Consider the following 20,377-nt stretch of genomic DNA (forward strand, 5'->3'; position numbering starts at 1 on the left):
CAAGGTGTCTCTGTAAAACCCACTGAGAAACCAACTTTCCTATTAATATAATAAAACTGAAATGAATTTAACAGCTGTAAAATAAAATATTCTTCACTAACTGAGCAGAATTTAAACAGCATGAAATAGTTCAGTTTATGAAGAACACCATGTGGACAGAGGGCAGTGATATTCTTTCTTACAAGTTTAATCAACATAACACACCGCTGTTTGTGTGCACACTCGTCTCATGTCAATGGTTTTATTCACCCATACTGATACAGAGCCAGTTCATTTTTATAACTTAAAAAAAGGAAATACAATACACTTATTCATACATTTTTTTTTTGAAGAAATAAATGGTACATTTAAAAATAAAAGTGAAAGATCTGTGAACAATTTTTCTCAAAAAAAAAATTATACACACACCCATATTTATATGTATATATATATATTATGAGTAGAAAATTCAGTAATCATAAAGATGTATAAATGGTAAATGCATTTAACTAGAACACAACTACAATGAAAATGGCCAACTAGGGGAGGTGTTAAAAACTATTAGGGAAGGAGAACACAAATATATTTACAGATTTTTACCTTGGTATTTAAAAAACAATGTTAGCCAAGGTTTTGAACACAATAAAAGTGAATCATTAAATTTGTCAAAAAAGGAAAAATGCTATTTTAGCTTTGTAGCAGTGCTACTTTCTAAGAACTGCATCTCAAAGGGTCAAAGGAGGTTTAAAAGAGGGCAGAGGGCAAAAGGAAAAAAGTTTTTTGTTTTGTTTGGTGCGTTGTGTATTGCATTCATCTGTCGTGCTGCCTGCTGTTTATTGGAACTTTAATTAATCATTGTGTCCTGGACTGTGTTCGTTTGTTGGGGTCTGGATCGTCTGTCTACCTGTGCACTGAGGACAGTGTTGGATTCTTTGGTTTTCCGGAAGAGAGGAGCGCTCCTGAACCATCCATCTGATTTCAGTAACTACCGGTAGGACTGTGTTTTTCCTTCACCCTTTCAACCTACAGATCGCTGGGCTTAATTTCGTCACTTCCCATTTTTCATCCGGATTGGTTTTCATGGACTTTGCTGTGTGGTGTTTGTGTGTGTATATATGTTAAATGTAATATCGCCGAAGGGGTCAGGGGTGGTATTACTGTTTTCATTTAGTTAATTGTGTTTCATTATACTGTTAATTGTTTTCCGTTCCCAGTTTGCCTTATTGGTCTCTGTTGTGAGTGTGTGTGGGTCGACCCAAGGCTGGGGACGTTCCTGCGATCTCTTATATTAAAATAAATAAATCACTGTCAGCCTGGATGGTGTGAATCTTAGCGGCCCCTGACCGCTACAGCTTTATGAACAAGATACTACTCAGGGTCAAACAGTTGTTATCCAGCAATATTCCATAAAAAATGTGTTCTATTTAAACTGATATTTTTCCTGATCTGTCCATTAACATTTGTTCACTAATAATATTTTTATATCACCTTTGCATACAAGTGTAGCTCAAATTGCTCTACAAAAATATACAGTTAAAAAGAAAATTGAAGGCATTATAAAAGTAAATAAGAAGCAAATGGAGGGGTCCTTGTCCTTTGTGATAAATACACTGCCTGGTCAAATGGCTGGGGACAAAGATAAACTTGCAGCCTTCAAGGATACTGGAGGTCCCAAACCAAAGACCACACAGAGCTCCTCTGCACATCCCAGCATACATAACTGTGGCCGTCTCACTGCAATCACAATTCCATTTCAGGACATCTTGTGAACTTTTCTTCTGTCACAGGCAGTTGGAGTTGATGTAACAGACAGTGGAGACACAGGGGGGCACCGCTGCAATAAACTTGAAAAAAACAACAGAGAAAAACAGCATAAGTTAGTGTCCAGTGCAGATTTGACAAACTGTACACAGTACCTTTTCTAATCCATTACAACCAATGCAAGTAATTAAGAAAAAGCCAAATCAGAAAAGTGGGCTTGTTGAAGTTTTTCGAAATGCTTGACATTTGTAGCCTGGCACTTCTCTATTGGCAAAGCATTCCAGATTTTGTTGCACGAGTACAGAAAGCTGCTGGTTTTTATGGTTGATCTTGGAATAAAAAGCAAAGTAACGTTTGAGAAAAGAAATATTGAAAGCAGACACTCCAAAGTAGAGGCAGGGTCTAAAATACTCAAAGCCTTCTAATTATTTAATAGAACCTTGAAATAAATTCTGTGTGAGACAGGCGGCCAGTGTAATGAGACTGAGACAGTTTTCAGAAGAAAAGCAAAACAAAATTGTCCAATACCTCGTGATCACTTGGCAAAGGCACAGCAGATCAGACCAGAGATTGAGCTGGAGGATTCTAGAAGAGCGGGCAGGAGGGTCAGCCACTACTTCAACAGGGCACACATCTCTCTATCCTTCTTCTTTAACTGCTGCCCCATAACACGACCGGACTCTTCGACTTCACTGTAACTGTTAAAAACATAAAAACAGTAGATACACGATGTTCACTCACAGAGTTCAAACATTAATAAAGTGTACTCTTACTTCTTGTTCTGCCTCCTTTCTTGGTTCACCTGTAGATCAATTATTACCAAAGTAAACCATCACAATAGATTAAGGCCTGCTTAGACTAAAATCTAACTAATAATATTATTCTTAATTATTGTGTTTTTTTGTTGGATTTTGACAGAACCCCAAATTAATTGTCTTTATGTGTAGCATCATTTGTTTCCTTTTACATTACACATACAGTAGACATTGTGTTATAATCTCTGTATATCTGAACTTCTAATGAGTTATGCTCTGGTGTCATTACTTACATGAAAATATCTTCGTTTTTCACTCCTGCCTTAGTTTTGTTTTAATTTAAAATTAAGTCTTGGTTCTTTCAAAATCCAACAACAAAGTACAGTAACTTAAGAAAATAAATGTTATTTTGCAAAACGGAACAACATCCCTATTTAGTGACTGCTGGTACTGATGTGCCTCAGTCTCTGTGTTTGTGAAGATTCACACTCTGAGGCTTTCTGTCTAAAATTAAAAAGCCTTGTTAGTTACTGGACAGAGTGAGCAAACAAAGAGGTCAGTATTCAAGGCAGCAAAATATTACAGATCAAATAATAAATATGGGGAGGCTTTGCAGGAATTGTGCACAAATTACTTCTGAAACTGGAAGCCTCAGTAGTCTTACCTGTAGAAATAGCAAATCTAATATGAACTGCACATCATCTCAAATTGGGAATCTTAAAAGCAGAAGAAAAGAACATCCAATTGTGTCTCAGAATTTGGGTACACTGGCATCTGTTCAGCCACATGGAAGGCTGGTTACCACCGGGCATCCTGTAGGGTCAAGAACAAAAAAAATACAATAAAGAGGCATTGTTTTTTTAACTGCAGCAATAAGAAATAAGTTATTTCTAAGGAGCAAGCCTTCTCCGTTATATTCAGTTAAATGTATGTATGTGAACTTCTATAAGCTTATAACACGTGACAACAGCAGGTGCCCAGCCTGTCACTGTGCCACATCAGACGCACACCACACTTCTCTGATGGCATTGGAAATAAATTTTAAAATTGCCTGTTTTCAGCCATGGAATTTTTTTCCACTAAATAAGGTTAAAGAAATCCATTAACAATTTGTAACGCTATCATCTGCATCCTGCTTTCTTGTAATAACTTAGTTGTTGCTACTCTTGTATGTAATATAGCCTTTATCATTATATTTTGTTAACTTTATTGTGGAAAAACTATTGCATTGATGTAATCTGATATCAACATAATAAAAAAATACCGATGGCTTTGGAGGGCACACTTTACACCGGTCAAGTGTCAGACGTGCTCTCCTAATTCTATTCCTAATTCGACACCTCGATTACATTGTTTTGCTTAATTATTAGCATGCCGTTCGCTCTTTATGATAAAAAATGTGGATAAATGTTAAAAGAAACACACCACCAAATGCTAATAGGGTGTTACGAAATAAATGAAATACATCTATTAATCCATTAAGCCAAACACGAAAAATGCTGTGATTTTTACGATTAAACCACGAGATTACGAAGTGGTTTAACTAAAAATGATTTACTTACAAAAAGCTGTACATGTCCATTATAAAGTTCACAGACACACGTCGCATTTCATTTACTCCCTCTTCATTCGACTAGAGTTAAATTTTTCAGGCGACACATCTTTCAAGACGTTATAAAATTCAAAAGTTGCCATCTTTTCCAGTAACAAGTCCATTTACATAAAGAGATAAACGACAACACAAAAATGACTCGCAAATGCAAGTCAAACCTGATGAATGACGTGTGTCGTAAAACATTAGACATGCGCAGAACAAATCAGGCAGCGTCATGAAATGAATTTTAATTAAGCAGAGAGCGCGTGCGCGAGACAAATTGGATGGGGACTCGCATCGCAAAGTAAACAAACGTAGATCGGGTAGGGTCGTAATAGTAAAGCTCTGCACATGCGTGCGTATGCGCGCGCAAATCAGGTAGGCACCGCAGATCGGGTAGCGACATTGCTTTGTTTTTCCTGAAGGAACAAAGAAAGAAAGGTCAGTACTCCACCGTTGTCCCCTGACATGCAATGTCGCGGTGCCTGTTGGGTCTTTAAGTCACCAAGGGACGCGTTTGTGTGGTGTTTGGGGGTCTCAATCGGCCCTTCGTCACCTCACTGGGTGATACCAGCCCTAGTGAAGCTACTGGTTGTTGAGTTCAACTGACACATGTGTGTGAAGGGGAGGAGTCTGACAGCAAGAAGGGGCGTGGCTCTCGTGCAGGAGATGTGTCAGTCAGAGATTGTGAATGACTTGGAGAGCAGCTTTGAGCTGCTCCACTGTTTACATCCATTAGCCTGGATATGTGAGCATCAGGTGATCGAAGGAAGAGAAAACTTCATCGGGGCCACATGGAAATGCTGATGTAGTTCCGGTCTCTCGAATGGAAGACAAGATTTGAAACAGAGGACAGGTACTGTACGTACCTGTAGGTTTGGTTTCAGCAAATGGTGACTGCCAATATGAATGTCATTTAAGACTGTTTCCTGTCTAATTGATGGCCTGTAAACACAGGCGAACTAACGAGTGTTTGTTTCCTATCTCATCTTTTACCTGTGCGTGACGTTTTGTGTTTTGATTTTGCCTAAAGTCGCCATGCCCGTCGGTAGTGTGCATGCGCACACACTTACTCTTTCAGACGTGCACTCATCTCTTATCGATGTTTTAATTTCGTTGTGAAGGTTGCTGTGTCTTTGAAAGCTTGTAATATTTTTCGAAAGGGTACAGAACACCGTTGACACGTAGACAAAATGTCCGTGCAAAGGTAAGAAAACTAATAACAGTGTACACTTGGGTAATATACTGACGGAGGAAAAATAACAGCACTCTCTGAAACTTCTCGACCACGAAAAACACCGGTCTTGCATTCTCCTTTTATTATAATTTTTCTTTACATGCGCATCACCGGGCACCAAAATCACATGAGCACTTAACAAAGGAACACATCTTGCAATTGTGAGCATTTTACATTCATATGTTAACATCCCCTGTTGCTCTCACATTGCTATGCATTCTTAACTTCCATAAAAGCAAAACAGACTTCTCTATCTGCATACCAAATATAAATCCATTGAACCTTTGCAACTTCCTCTTTGTTACAGGTTTTGTCATAATGTCAGCAACCATTTCTTCTGTTAGACAGTACTTCAGAGTAATTTTTCCATCATTTAACATTGCTCTTACAAAGTGGTTCCTAATGTCCACATGTTTACACATCTGTCTGCTTGCAGGATTCTTTGCTAGAGTAATTGCACCCTGGTTATCCTCCTAAATTTCCATTGGTTCATGATGAATTTCACCATCTGTTCCTTTTGAGAGCTGCATGAGATACATACTCTCCTACTATATAATGTGGTTTTAAGTGCCATATACTCAGCTTCACATGTAGATGATGTCACAGTGGATTGCTTCTTTGTTTTCCATTAAATTACCCCCCCCATTTTACTTAGACTGTAACAGTATTTAGTCATGCTGCGTGCGTCTATCATCTGCATCTGTTGCACAATCTGCATCACTATAGGCCTGTAGTTTTAATTGATCGTCACATTTTCTATAACATATACCATAGTCAGCTGTTGCTTTCAAATATTGTAACATATGTTTTCCTGTCACAAACTGTTGGGCACATGGTTTGGACAAGTACTGTGATAACTTACTGATGACAAAACGTAAGTCTGGCCTGGTGCATGTCATTACACACTGTAGATGAAACTGCCAACTAGTTCTCTAAACCTCAACTGTCTTCTCATACTTCTGGTTATAATCCAGCTTCTGCTCTCATGGTGTTGCTCTTATTTTACATTTTGTCAAGTCAAAGCTTTCCAAAATTTTCTTAATATACCCCTCTTGGTCCATTTTTACAAAATCTTCTCCTTGCTCAAAGTTTATTCCTAAGAAATGTTTCAGTTTTCCCAGGTCTTTCATTTTAAACTTCTGTTAGCATTTCTTTGACATTTTTTCATCACCTCTTCATCATTTGCAGCTCGTATCAAAACGTCAACCCAAGTAATGGTTGTTACTTTGTCAGATCCAGTTTCTTTGGTAAACACACAATGGTTAGCCGGATTTTGTATGAATCCATTTTTACCCAAGTGATCATGTAACATTTTGTACCAATACCTGCCTGACTGTTTTAACCTACTCCATGATTTCTCCAATTTGCATTCCAATTTTTCTCCTTTCTCAGAATCAACCTCAGATCCTTCCTGCTGTTCCATATACACTTCACAGTCTATCGGCACACGCAAGTATGCAGTTTTTACATCCATCTGGTGTAACAACATACCATTCTGTGCAGTTATTTGGATCAAAACTCTTATGCTTGTCATATTTGTGGATGGAGAAAAAGTAATTTTATAATCTACTCCCACCACCTGATTGTACCTTTTAGCTACATACCTCGCTTTGTACGCCTCAGAACCATCAGGATTGTTCTTAATGGCATACACCCGTCGACCCCAACTGAATTTTTACCTTCAGGTACAGTGGTTTATGTGAAAGTCTTGTTTTCTTTCAATGACTTCATTTCTTCCACTCTCTGGATCGATTGTATTTCACGGCTTCTGTAAATGTTTGTGGGACATTACTCATAATATTGTAACAATAATCAATTTTAACTATTGTTTGGTCATTGTTATGTATATCAAATACGTAAACATCTGCTTCCTATGCTCTCTGCTGGGATAGTTTGTACCAGGATTGTCTTGGTCATCTGCTCCAGTTTGGTTTCCATGAACCTGTATTGGCTTTACATCAGTAATGGCAGAACTACCAATAATTCTGCTAATCTGCCCAGTGTTACCCTTCCTCAGGTCATAATCATCACTGTCATCAATCTCTTTTCTGGTCGTCTGTGTGCTCTGCTCTATCCTACCCTTCTGGGTAAATTTCACTAGTCATGTGCTTTAGGACCCTGCCAGTATCTGGATAGTAGATTATGTAGGCTGGGCTATATTTGTCCTAGCCAACAAAAAATACCTTTCTCGCACCTACTGTCTAACTTCTTTTTGTCTTGTTTGTATGCATAGCACACTGACCCAAACTTGTGCTTCCCAGAAATATTAGGCTTCTTCCCTTTCAAGAGAGTTTGGTGCGACTGCAGTAGCACCTGTTCCTGATTGCCAGTGCTGTTTCTACCACATACACCCATAGCTCTTTGGGGAGGTTACTCTCAGTGAGTTTGCACCTGGCCATGTCAAACAGTGTTCTTCACTGTCATTCAGCAGTACCATTCTGGTGAGGTGAGTATGGTGCAGAAGTCTCATGCCTGATACCATTTTTTGATCAGCAGTGATTTAAAGCCTTCACACATACATTCTGTACCATTGACTGACCGCACATGCTTGATTTTAAGGGGCAATGTCGGCAATAAACTCCAAAGCTACCACGGTGCCACTTTTATTCTTCAAATAATACATAAGTATTACACTGGAAAAGTCATCAGTGAATACCATCACATATTAATATCCCCCCTTTGATACTGGGTCAATTGGACCTGCGAAATCTGTGTGAACTAATTCAAGCACCTCTATGGCTCTTTTGTTTAAATTTTCCCTGAATGCAAACTTCACAGGAGTGACTTGATTTTTAGCAAGTCAACAACATGCTATAGCTTCAGTATGTTATCATAATTACAATGGACAAGAATTTGCACATGCTGACAACTTTTACAGCTATCATCGTTTCCATCACATACTGTGTTCAAGAAGTACAGACTGTTATACTCTTTGATGTCAAATGAATTTTTGTCTTTGAGCTGAATTATATCACTGTCTTGCTGGAAGATCACACTGGCTGTCGCTGCTTTCACTGAGAAAATGTCCTGTGGGTACGAGGGAATGAATAGCGCGCCTCTGAGTGTCGCTGTGCACTGTCGTCCTCTGCTGTCAATCAGCTCCACCATTGCGCGATTCCTCCGGTTTTGGTTCCATCAGCCAGCTCCATGGTGTGCCTCTCTGGCTGGAACTTGTCATCAAATGTCTTAAACCTTTTGATGTCTGTAATGATATGTGATGTCACTCCTGTTTCGACCATCAAGCCTTTCAGCTGTTCATGTTTTCACTTGTCTTGAAAGCATAAGTGTGTTCAGTGTCCTACTCAGCCATTTGCTTTGCATTGTCTTTATCCTGCCATCTCCTTCGGCACATTGCATCTCTGTGTCTTACTTTTGCAATTGCTGCACCACTGGGTCTGTCCAGAACACTTTTTCAGACATGCTCTGGCTATATGTCCTTCCTGACCACATCTTCTTCTTCATCTTTCAGCTGCTCCCGTTAGTGGTTGCCACAGCGGATCATCTTCTTCCATATCTTTTTGTCCTCTGCATCTTGTTCTGTTACACCCATCACCTGCATGTCCTCTCTCACCACATCCATAAACCTTCGTTTAGGCCTTTCTCTTATCCTCTTCCCTGGCAACTCTATCCTTAGCATCCTTCTCCCAGCATCCTATACCCAGCATCTCTCCTCTGCACATGTCCAAACCAACGCAATCTCGCCTCTCTGACTTTGTCTCCCAAACATCCAACTTGAGATGACCCTCTAATGTCCTCATTTGTAATCCTATACATCCTTGTCACACCCAATGCAAATCTTAGCATCTTTAACTCTGCCACCTCCAGCTCTGTCTCCTGCTTTATGGTCAGTGCCACCGTCTCCAACTCATGTAACATAGCTGGTCTCACTACCGTCCTGTAGACTTTCCCTTTCACTCTTGCTGATATCAGTCTGTCAGAAATCACTTCTGACACTCTTCTTCACCCATTCCACCCTGCCTGCACTCTCTTTTTCACTTCTCTTCCACAATCCCCATTACTCTGTACTGTTGATCCCAAGTATTTAAACTCCTCCACCTTTGCCAACTCTACTCCCTGCATCCTCACAATTCCACTGACCTCCCTATCATTTACATACATGTATTCTGTCTTATTCCTACTGACCTTCATTCCTCTCCTCTCTAGAGCAAATCTTCACCTCTCCAGGGTCTCCTCAACCTGCTCCCTACTATCGCTACAGATCACAGTGTCATCAGCAAACATCATAGTCCATGGGGACTCCTGTCTAATCTTGTCTGTCAAACTGTCCATCACCATTGCAAAAAAGAAAGGGCTCAGAGCCAATCCCTGATGTAATCCCACCTCCGTCACTCCTACTGCAGACCCCACCACTGTCAAACTTCCCTCGTACATATCCTGTACCACTCTTACGTACTTCTCACCCACTCCCGACTTCCTCATACAATACCACAGCTCCTCTCAAGGCACCCTGTCATATGCTTTCTCCAGGTCCACAAAGACGCAATGCAGCTCCTTCTGGCCTTCTCTAAACTTCTCCATCAACATCCTCAGAGCAAGCATTGCATCTGTGGTGTCGTTTCTTGGCATGAAATCATACTGCCACTCACTAATCATCACCTCACTTCTTAACCGAGCTTCCACTACTCTTTCCCATAACTTCATGCTGTGGCTCATCAATTTTATCCCCCTGTAGTTACTGCAGTTCTGCACATCCCCCTTATTCTTAAATATCGGCACCAGTACACTTCTTCTTCACTCCTCAGGCATCCTCTCACTTTCCAAGATTCTATTAAACAATCTGGTTAAAAACTCCACTGCCATCTCTCCTAAACACCTCGATGCTTCCATAGGTATGTCATCTGGACCAACGACCTTTCCATTTTTCATCCTCTTCATAGCTGTCCTTCCTTCCTCCTTGCTAATCAGTTGCACTTCCTGATTCACTATCTCCACATCATCCAAGCTCTTCTCTCTCTTGTTCTCTTCATTCATCAGCCTCTCAAAGTGCTCTTTCCATCTGCTCAACATACTCTCCTCGCTTGTATGTTTCCATCTTTATCCTTTATCACCCTAACCTGCTGCACATTATTCCCAGTTTAGACCCTCTGTCTAGCCCACCGGTCCTTTTCTACCTCCTTAGTGTCCAACCTCTCATACAACGCATGATACACATTTTCTTTAGCCTTTGCCACCTCTCCTATCACCTTGTGCCTTATCTCCTTGTACTCTTGTCTACTTTCTGTACCTCTCTGACTATCCCACTTCTTCTTTGCCATCCTCTTCCTCTGTATACTCTCCTGTATTTCCTCATTCCACCACCAAGTTTCCTTTTCCTCCTTCCTCTTTCCAGATGTCACCTCAAGCACCCTTCTTGCTGTCACCCTTACTACATCTGCTGTAGTTTCCCAGCTGTCTGGTAACTCTTCACTGCCACCAAGTGCCTGTCTCACCTCCTCCCTAAACTCAACCTTGCAGTCTTCCTTTTTCAACTTCCACCATTTAATCCTTAGCTCTGCCCTCACTCTCTTCCTCTTCTTGATCTCCAACGTCATCCTACAGACCACCATCCTATGCTGCTTAACTACACTTTCCCCTGCCACCACTTTGCAGTCTTCAGTCTCCTTCAGATCAACTCTTCTGCATAGGATGTAATCTACCTGTGTGTATCTTCCTCCACTCTTGTACGTAACCCTATGTTCCTCCCTCTTCTTAAAATACGTATTCACCACAGCCATGTTCATCCTTTTGGCAAAATCCACTATCCTCTGACCTTCTTCTTTTCTCTCCTTGACACCATACTTACCCATCACTTCCTCGTCTCCACTGTTCCCTTCACCAACATGCCCATTGAAATCTGCCCCAATCAGCACTTTATGTCCCTTGGGTACACTGTTCATCACTTCATCCAACTCACTCCAAAAATCTTCTTTCTTGTCCATCGCACACCCAACTTGTGGGTCATATGCACTAACAACATTCATCAACACACCTTCAATTTCCAGCTTCATAATCATTACTCTGCCTGACACTCATTTCACCGCCAAAACTGTTCCTTCAGAATAACTCCTACCCCATTTCTCCTCCCATCTACACCATGATAGAACAATTTGAATCCTCCTCCAATCCACCTGGCCTTACTCTTCCATTTAGTCTCTTGCATGCACAATATATCAACCTTCCTTCTCTCCATCATATGTGCGAACTCTCTCCCCTTACCAGTTATACTGCCAACATTCAAAGTTCCTACCCTCAGTTCCATTCTCTTTACTTTCCTCCTCTCCTCCTGCCTCCGGACGTATCTCCCCCCTTTTGTTCACCTTCTTCTTCTTCGGCCAACAGTAGCCCAATTTCTGCCACCACCCTGTTGGCTAACAGTACTGGTGGCGGTCGCTGTTAACCCGGGGCTCGACCAATCTGGTATGGAAATTTGTATTGTTGTCCGTATATTGATTTGGCAAAATTTTACACGGGATGCCCTTCCTGATGTAACCTTCCCCATTTATCCAGGCTTGGGACTGGCCTGAAGAAGCACACTGGTTTGTGGATCCCCTGTGGCTGCATTTCCTTTCTGACCACATCTGTAGCACATAATATCTGCCCGGCTTTTGTTCATTCTCATTTATTTCAAAAAAATCTGTATGAACAGTTCCAGTCTGGTTCTCGTACCCTCCACAATACAGAAACAACACTGATAAAAATTACTAATGACCTCCTTATGGCAGATGATTCTGTTTTAATTACTATTCTCATCCTCCTTGATCTGAGTGCAGCCTTTGACACTATTTGTCACACGACTCTTCTCAACAGATTATCTTTGATTGGTTCAGATCCTACCTCTCAAGCCACACTCAGTTTGGTCATCTTAAAGCTTTCACAACCCAACCCACCGCTGTTACTTCAGGTGGGCTCTGTCCTGGGGCCCCTCCTTTTCATTATTTACCTCCTTCCCCTTGGAAATATCTTTGGTAAATATAACATTAGCTTCCACTGTTATGCTGATGACACCCAGCTCTATCTCACTAGCAAACCTACTGTTTCCTTTCCATCTTCCTCGCTTATTGATTGCATAGCAGAAATCAAATCCTGGTTTTCTTCAAATTTTCTTCAATTAAATAGTGACCCTCTGGAAATTACCATTTATCTAACGCAGCCAGTGTTACATGGGCGTCCCTTTGGCCTGGTCCAGCCACTCAACAATGAGGATCTTGCAAGGTGGATCACCCTCTGTGAATCGCGTCACATGGCAGTAGTGCTGTAACTGACGCTACCACACTATGCAGGGCATATGCCTCATTTGGGACTTTGTGAGCAACTGCCCATTCGACACAAAGTAAAACAAGCAGTACCCAAGGATTCTCTGAAGAGACACGGTACCAAAGAAGTCCAGTCTTCATCTCAGGTCACAGGATAGCATCCATGTCTCACAAGCATATAGCAAGACAGGAACCGGACTTTTCGGTATCCATTCTGTACAAGGAAGGAAGAGACCTGGTTAGAAACGGCACATTGAAGTGTTTTGGAAAGGAGAGAGACAGGCCTGTAATTGTTTACTTGGGATGGATTGAGTGGTGGTTTTATAAGAAATGAGGTTTTCACAGCATATTTGAAGATGGTAGAAAATGTGCCTGAGCTGTGGGAGGTGCTGATGATGTGTGTAATTACAGGAATGAGTGAGGAGGAGGTGCCCTGAAGGAGATGTGAGGGGATAGTGGTTAGTACTATTCCTCACATGCACTTATCGTTTATCTGTGTGTTCATTAGGTTGTGAAGGTTGTTGTGGCTTTGTGAGCTTGTAATATTTTAGAGGCTATAGAACACACACTAAGTCTTTATTTTGTCTCATCGCCCATTATGTTGTAGTCACTTTGCTACATTTTGTTGTCCAGAAGACAAAGACCATGTCCATCCTCGTTGTTTTCTTTAAGACTTTCCAGATTGGGGTGGCGCTGACCATGTATTTTAAATGAGACGTCTGGCAAGAGTGGTGCTGACCTCGGCGTGATAAACCTCGACTGAAGGGAATGGACATGCGTTACCGATTTTGCGGTCACTGCAGCCAGACTGTCTGAGGTCAGCTCTCCTCCCTTCTTCCTTTCGCGCTCACTTGGTCGCACCTCGGAAGTCTAGGGAGGGCACCAACCTTGCTCGCCACAATCCACCCGAATATTCAGTGGGGCGAGCTAGCCTCTAGAGCGCCACAGCCAATGCTCCTTCACGGGGCCACAGCTCGCACTGTCTCCTCCTCCTAACTGGCCAGATCATCCTTTAACCTCTTTCTTTACATTTCTATGATTCCTCCCCTTTCCTTGTGCCAACTCGAATATATATTGTCACGCTTGGGTCACAGATTTTCACAGAAACACAGGAGGTTGTAGAGACAGGAGCTTTATTCAAACACTGCAAACAAACATATGCCTCTTTTTTTAAAATATTTAAACGGACTCCTTGACAAGACAGAGATGACAGTTCCGTCTCACAATTTAAAAGCATGCAAACATATCGTACTCTTTAAAGGAGTGCGCGTCAGGAGAAGGGAAGGTTTGAGAGAGAGAAAGAGAGAAAAGCAAACAATCAAATCAAAAACTGACAAGTGCTGTTTGGACTTTTATGTCTGCGAAGTACCGCGTGATAGATCAGCCACAAGTAAGCCCAGCAAGCAAGGGAGCAATGTGAAGGTAGTCTTTCAGCGTCTTTTTTTTTTTTTTAACCTGTAGGGATGCGATCAGCCCCCCAGCTCACACCCCCTCTCTCAGCTTTATTCACATTTTCGTGAATAAAGCGATATTCCAAACCAGGCTCAAACAAGTGTGACAGGACATCAGCATTAACATGTTCAGAGCCGGGTCGATGCCTCACTGTAAAACTGTCCATTCCATTCCTCTCGTACAACATCCAAGACACCTTGCGGATGCCTGCCAAACAACAACTCGAATGGACTCAAGCCAGCGGAGGCCTGCGGCGATTCCCGTACCGCAAACATAATAAAAGGCAGGACAGAGTCCCAAGACGTCGGATCATCATGAGCAACTCGCCTGATCATCTCTTTCAAAGTTTTGCTAAATCGTTCAGTCAAACCATTTGTCTGTAGCTGGTAAACAGTGGTACTCAATTTCTTAATAGCAAAACTGTCACACAATTGTTTCATCATGCGAGAAGTAAAAGGTGTGCCCTGATCAGTTAAAATTTCTCTAGGGATGCCAATATGAGTAAAAATCTCACACAGAGCTTTGGCTACAGTGGAGGAACTGGCTTTTTTTTCCAAAGCAGCCACTTCCGGATATCGTGTTGCATAGTCAACGAACACCAGCATATATCGATAACCATTTTTAGTCTTAGGTAGAGGGCCTACTATATCTAATCCCACCCATTGGAAAGGGATTTTCAAAATAGGCATCGGAGAAAGGGGAGCCCGAGGGGGTTTATAAGCAGAGACGATTTGACAACCAGGACAAGAAGTACAGAATCGTTCCATATTGCAGGAGCAGGACCAGGAACCAGATCATCCTCCGGGTTGGAAGGAAGCAGGACATTTTGAGCTATCTGAAACAACCGCTCCTGGTACCACTGGTCACGCTTGGGTCACAGATTTGCACAGAAACACAGGAGGTTGTACAGACAGGAGCTTTATTCAAACCTCTTATTTTTTTAACCTGTAGGGGTGCGATCAGCCCCCCTAGCTCACAATACACACCCATGTCTCTGTGAGCGCAGCGCCTTAATCACACGCCGCAGGAAGCCAATGAAGCAATTGAGAACGATTGCAGCCAAACGTGCAGGTACGACTCGCCTCAACTATTTCATTAACTCCCCGCGGTCGTGCAATCGCGCCCAAGGAGAGTGACACGGCTTTATGGGTTTAAAACCTGGCCCCTTTTTTTTGAAGCCGCGGACCCGCTATACCACAATGAGTTCAACGTTTTGAAAGCACATAGCAAGAAAAAGGAGTTAAAGGTTAAAACGGTTTGCCATATTTGTCGCTCGCAAGACTTGAGACGCTTGTGCACCTCTTTTTATTCGTCGCCTTTTGATGACGTCAAACTTGCCACCGCCACTTACGAGCCCGCGCGTTGGCTCTACTTGGTTCACGTGCACCGTCTTGAAGGTCGACTTTAGCTGGCAGGACGGATTGTATCCTTAAATTAGCAGAGAACTGTTAGGATGACAGAGGAGGGCGATAGTTTCAGATTTAGAGGATCAGCGCCTCTCCGATCCAACCTCGTGGACGCCGTCTGGCTGTAGGTTTGTGTTCCGCATGAGCTGTTCTTTCAATTGGAATCGAAACCTAATTAATCAAGCTGTTACAAATTGGGAAATATGTTTTGGTCAGTGTAGAAATTACATAACTAAGTTTAATAAGTTTGCACTAGAATATACCAAGTATTTTAATATGTTAAAAGGCAGTTAGTTATACCCATGTTAACATTTTCATCAATGCCGAGTTTCATTCTGCATTAGATGTTCTGGTTATTTAATCCAAAAGTGTGAAAAATTAAACTCACAAAAAACTATTTAATGGTAAATAGGTATTTTTATTTGCATTCATGAATACAATAAAAAATAGATGGTGTCCATCATGATACAATTTATTGAAGCATACATATTGTTTAAAAATAATTTAACTTTAAAAATCATTGGTACCCATATAACTTTTCTAGTTGTTGCCACTTCTTAGTTTTTTGTTTGCTGGCTTGTCCTTTGTCCACTATTTCATCATCCAGCAGTAGTCCGCCATCAAACTGACATCCCAAACTCCTTGATACCTTTTTTCCATTCCCTTGGCGTCCTGATTAAATCTTACACCCCACTCTTCACTCACCACTTTTTTGTGTACAACTTGGTCAGCGGTAACTTGTTTAATGACAGTAGATTTAATCCTAGCCTTAAAGACTGAAGAACAGTTGTAGACTACTAAGCACTACAGAGCGTCTGCTAAATGTTGTAAATGTAAATGTAAACATAAATAACGCATTGTTCACAATTTCTTTATAATTTGAACCTTTACCTAAAAACTATAGATTTAGTGAAGCCTGTCGCTTCATGTTGTTCATTGCACCATTAAATTCTGCATTAGAAAACAGTTTTCAGTTTAGGCGCAGACAAACACAGAGTTTTGGCAGAAATATATCAAACAGTCTCCATCTTGTGACAGGACAAAGTACAGTGGAGCCTCGGTTCACGACCATAATTCGTTCCAAACCTCTGGTCGTAAACCGAATTGGTCGTGAACCGAAGCAATTTCCCCCATAGGATTGTATGTAAATACAATTAATCCGTTCCAGACCGTACGAACTGTACATAAATATATTTTTTAAAATATTTTTATGCACAAATATAGTTATTACACCATAGAATGCACAGTGTAATAGTAAACTAATGTAAAAACATTGAATAACACTGACAAACACCCAGGCTCCCTGCTCAGCTGCACGTACAGGCTCGCTCTCAGCTGCACGCTCTCTCTCTCATCAGCACACAAGCCTGCCTGCTCTCTCTCTCTCATCAGCACACGAGCCTGCCTGCTCTCTCTCTCTCTCTCTCTCTCTAGCACACAAGCCTGCCTGCTCTCTCTCTCTCATCAGCACACGAGCCTGCCTGCTCTCTCTCTCTCTCTCTCATCAGCACATGAGCCTGCCTGCTCTCTCTCTCTCTCTCTCTAGCACACAAGCCTGCCTGCTCTCTCTCTCTCATCAGCACACGAGCCTGCCTGCTCTCTCTCTCTCTCTCTCTCTCTCTCATCAGCACATGAGCCTGCCTGCTCTCTCTCTCTCTCTCTCATCAGCACATGAGCCTGCCTGCTCTCTCTCTCTCTCTCTCTCATCAGCACATGAGCCTGCCTGCTCTCTCTCTCTCTCTCTCATCAGCACATGAGCCTGCCTGCTCTCTCTCTCTCTCTCTCTAGCACACAAGCCTGCCTGCTCTCTCTCTCTCATCAGCACACGAGCCTGCCTGCTCTCTCTCTCTCTCTCTCTCATCAGCACATGAGCCTGCCTGCTCTCTCTCTCTCTCTCTCATCAGCACATGAGCCTGCCTGCTCTCTCTCTCTCTCTCTCTAGCACACAAGCCTGCCTGCTCTCTCTCTCTCATCAGCACACGAGCCTGCCTGCTCTCTCTCTCTCTCTCTCTCATCAGCACATGAGCCTGCCTGCTCTCTCTCTCTCATCAGCACACGAGCCTGCCTGCTCTCTCTCTCTCTCTCTCTCTAGCACACAAGCCTGCCTGCTCTCTCTCTCTCATCAGCACACGAGCCTGCCTGCTCTCTCTCTCTCTCTCTCTCTCTCTCATCAGCACATGAGCCTGCCTGCTCTCTCTCTCTCTCTCTCTCTCTCTCTAGCACACGAGCCTGCCTGCTCTCTCTCTCTCTCTCTCATCAGCACATGAGCCTGCCTGCTCTCTCTCTCTCATCAGCACACGAGCCTGCCTGCTCTCTCTCTCTCTCTCTCTCTCTCTCATCAGCACATGAGCCTGCCTGCTCTCTCTCTCTCTCTCTCTCTCTCTCTCTCTCTCTAGCACACGAGCCTGCCTGCTCTCTCTCTCTCTCTCTCATCAGCACATGAGCCTGCCTGCTCTCTCTCTCTCATCAGCACACGAGCCTGCCTGCTCTCTCTCTCTAGCACACAAGCCTGCCTGCTCTCTCTCTCTCTCTCTCATCAGCACATGAGCCTGCCTGCTCTCTCTCTCTCATCAGCACATGAGCCTGCCTGCTCTCTCTCTCTCTCTCTCATCAGCACATGAGCCTGCCTGCTCTCTCTCTCTCTCTCTCTCATCAGCACATGAGCCTGCCTGCTCTCTCTCTCTCTCTCTCATCAGCACATGAGCCTGCCTGCTCTCTCTCTCTCTCTCTCTAGCACACAAGCCTGCCTGCTCTCTCTCTCTCATCAGCACACGAGCCTGCCTGCTCTCTCTCTCTCTCTCTCTCTCATCAGCACATGAGCCTGCCTGCTCTCTCTCTCTCTCTCATCAGCACATGAGCCTGCCTGCTCTCTCTCTCTCTCTCTCTCTAGCACACAAGCCTGCCTGCTCTCTCTCTCTCATCAGCACACGAGCCTGCCTGCTCTCTCTCTCTCTCTCTCATCAGCACATGAGCCTGCCTGCTCTCTCTCTCTCTCAGCACACGAGCCTGCCTGCTCTCTCTCTCTCTCTCTCTCTAGCACACAAGCCTGCCTGCTCTCTCTCTCTCATCAGCACACGAGCCTGCCTGCTCTCTCTCTCTCTCTCTCTCTCATCTCATCAGCACATGAGCCTGCCTGCTCTCTGCTCTCTCTCTCTCTCTCTCTCTAGCACACGAGCCTGCCTGCTCTCTCTCTCTCTCTCTCATCAGCACATGAGCCTGCCTGCTCTCTCTCTCTCATCAGCACACGAGCCTGCCTGCTCTCTCTCTCTCTCTCTCTAGCACACAAGCCTGCCTGCTCTCTCTCTCTCTCTCTCATCAGCACATGAGCCTGCCTGCTCTCTCTCTCTCATCAGCACACGAGCCTGCCTGCTCTCTCTCTCTCTCTCTCTAGCACACAAGCCTGCCTGCTCTCTCTCTCTCATCAGCACACGAGCCTGCCTGCTCTCTCTCTCTCTCTCTCATCAGCACATGAGCCTGCCTGCTCTCTCTCTCTCTCTCTCTCGCACACGAGCCTGCCTGCTCTCTCTCTCTCTCTCTCATCAGCACATGAGCCTGCCTGCTCTCTCTCTCTCTCTCTCTAGCACACAAGCCTGCCTGCTCTCTCTCTCTCCCTCTTATATTGCAGCAGTTCAGCAGTTCACGTCTGACCGAGAACAATGCAACACGTGCGGAAATCATCAGCGCGCACAAACCGAAAGGGAAACTGGCTTGTTCGCATACCGAGTGTGTGGTCGTGAACCGAGGCAAAAGTTTGGCAAACTTTTTGGTCGTAAACCGAGTTGTACATGTACCGAGGCGTTCGTGAACAGAGGTTCCACTGTACATCAAATGATGCAGGGGTAGTGGCACTTTATCTTGATCCACCAAGCGAGGTCTGGTGATGATTTTTGTCACCAAGCTGTAGCTTTTTTTCTAGCTGGCCATTCCTTCTGAACCCAATGTCAGTTCTTGACTCTACTATCCCACTAACAAATTTAACCTTCCATGACTGCTGACCTGGCAAGATACACCGATACAACTTTCAGGTCCCCACATATTGGACATGTAATGTCTTGCTCCACTGACAGACTGAGAAGATTGTTCCTCCCCCAAGCTATGTGACTCATCAATCCCTCCCCCCCCCCCCCCCCCAAGGTAAATGTTAACATTATAAAAAGTTATTGTCTGTTTTTACCTGCATTATTATCAATCTTTAATTTAATGTTGTTTTTTGTATCAGTATGCTGCTGCTGGAGAATGTGAATTTCCCCTTGGGATTAATAAAGTATCTATCTATATGAACCACCATAGCTCTGTATGCAGTTTTAGTTCATTTTCTCAGTTGACGTCGTATTTTTTCTGCACAGAATAAGCAACATGTAATGATGTCCTATTTCGTTCTTTCACAATGCACACTGTTTTATAGCACGTGTAGCGAAGCAAGCACAGCGAGGCTGTTACAGAGAGTTTTTTAAGCAATAGTGGATGAATCCAACTGCAATTTACACTGACACCACAAGAGGGCGGCAAGAAGTCAATATTCACTTATGCTTATTATCTGTTCGCTCGTTCTTTCTTTCTTTCTGGACATTAATTTGCACAGCTCAACGACTGTTCTTACTTTACATCAAACAGAACATTTGAAATTGTCCATTATTATACACCATATTCAGATATGTAAGAGGTCGGCAAATTGAAGAACTGACCCGATCGGTGCGAACTCGAGCTACGCCACTGGTTCCACCAACATATCGACACCCCGAAGTCTCTGGTCCCTTCTTTCCATGCCCTTGGTGTCCTGATTAAATCTTTCACCCTGCGTTTCACTCACCGCTCCAAGCTTTTAAGAGGGGAAAACTCCAAATGTAGACTTTGAGTCTCATGTTGTATCTTAATTCCCTTAAGCATAACTAATGCAGTGTTCACAATTTCTTTATAATTTGCACACTGTTTTAGAGCAC

The 20,377-nt window shown here is 43.1% G+C and overlaps 1 protein-coding gene and 1 long non-coding RNA gene across 5 annotated transcripts in view; both read right to left on the reverse strand.

Moving 5' to 3' along the window:
- Nucleotides 1-20,377, reverse strand: part of LOC127527751 (gastrula zinc finger protein XlCGF9.1-like) — a 48,011-nt gene that overhangs the window by 16,436 nt on the left and 11,198 nt on the right. The window lies entirely within an intron of this gene.
- On the reverse strand, nucleotides 1,648-4,288 carry LOC114669322 (uncharacterized). Of its 4 annotated transcripts, none has more exons than XR_003719020.2 (4): nucleotides 4,058-4,287; nucleotides 3,160-3,308; nucleotides 2,280-2,438; nucleotides 1,648-1,823 (listed from the first exon to the last, which is right to left on the reverse strand). It is a non-coding gene; the product is annotated as an uncharacterized LOC114669322 (long non-coding RNA). The 4 variants fall into 4 exon arrangements; XR_007935045.1 differs by having other exon boundaries at nucleotides 2,269-2,438; XR_007935047.1 differs by lacking the exon at nucleotides 1,648-1,823 and adding an exon at nucleotides 1,896-2,069 and having other exon boundaries at nucleotides 2,269-2,432; nucleotides 4,058-4,288.

The sequence above is a fragment of the Erpetoichthys calabaricus genome, chromosome 1 (assembly GCF_900747795.2).
Source record: "Erpetoichthys calabaricus chromosome 1, fErpCal1.3, whole genome shotgun sequence".
In the NCBI taxonomy this organism is placed as follows: Eukaryota; Metazoa; Chordata; class Cladistia; order Polypteriformes; family Polypteridae; genus Erpetoichthys; species Erpetoichthys calabaricus.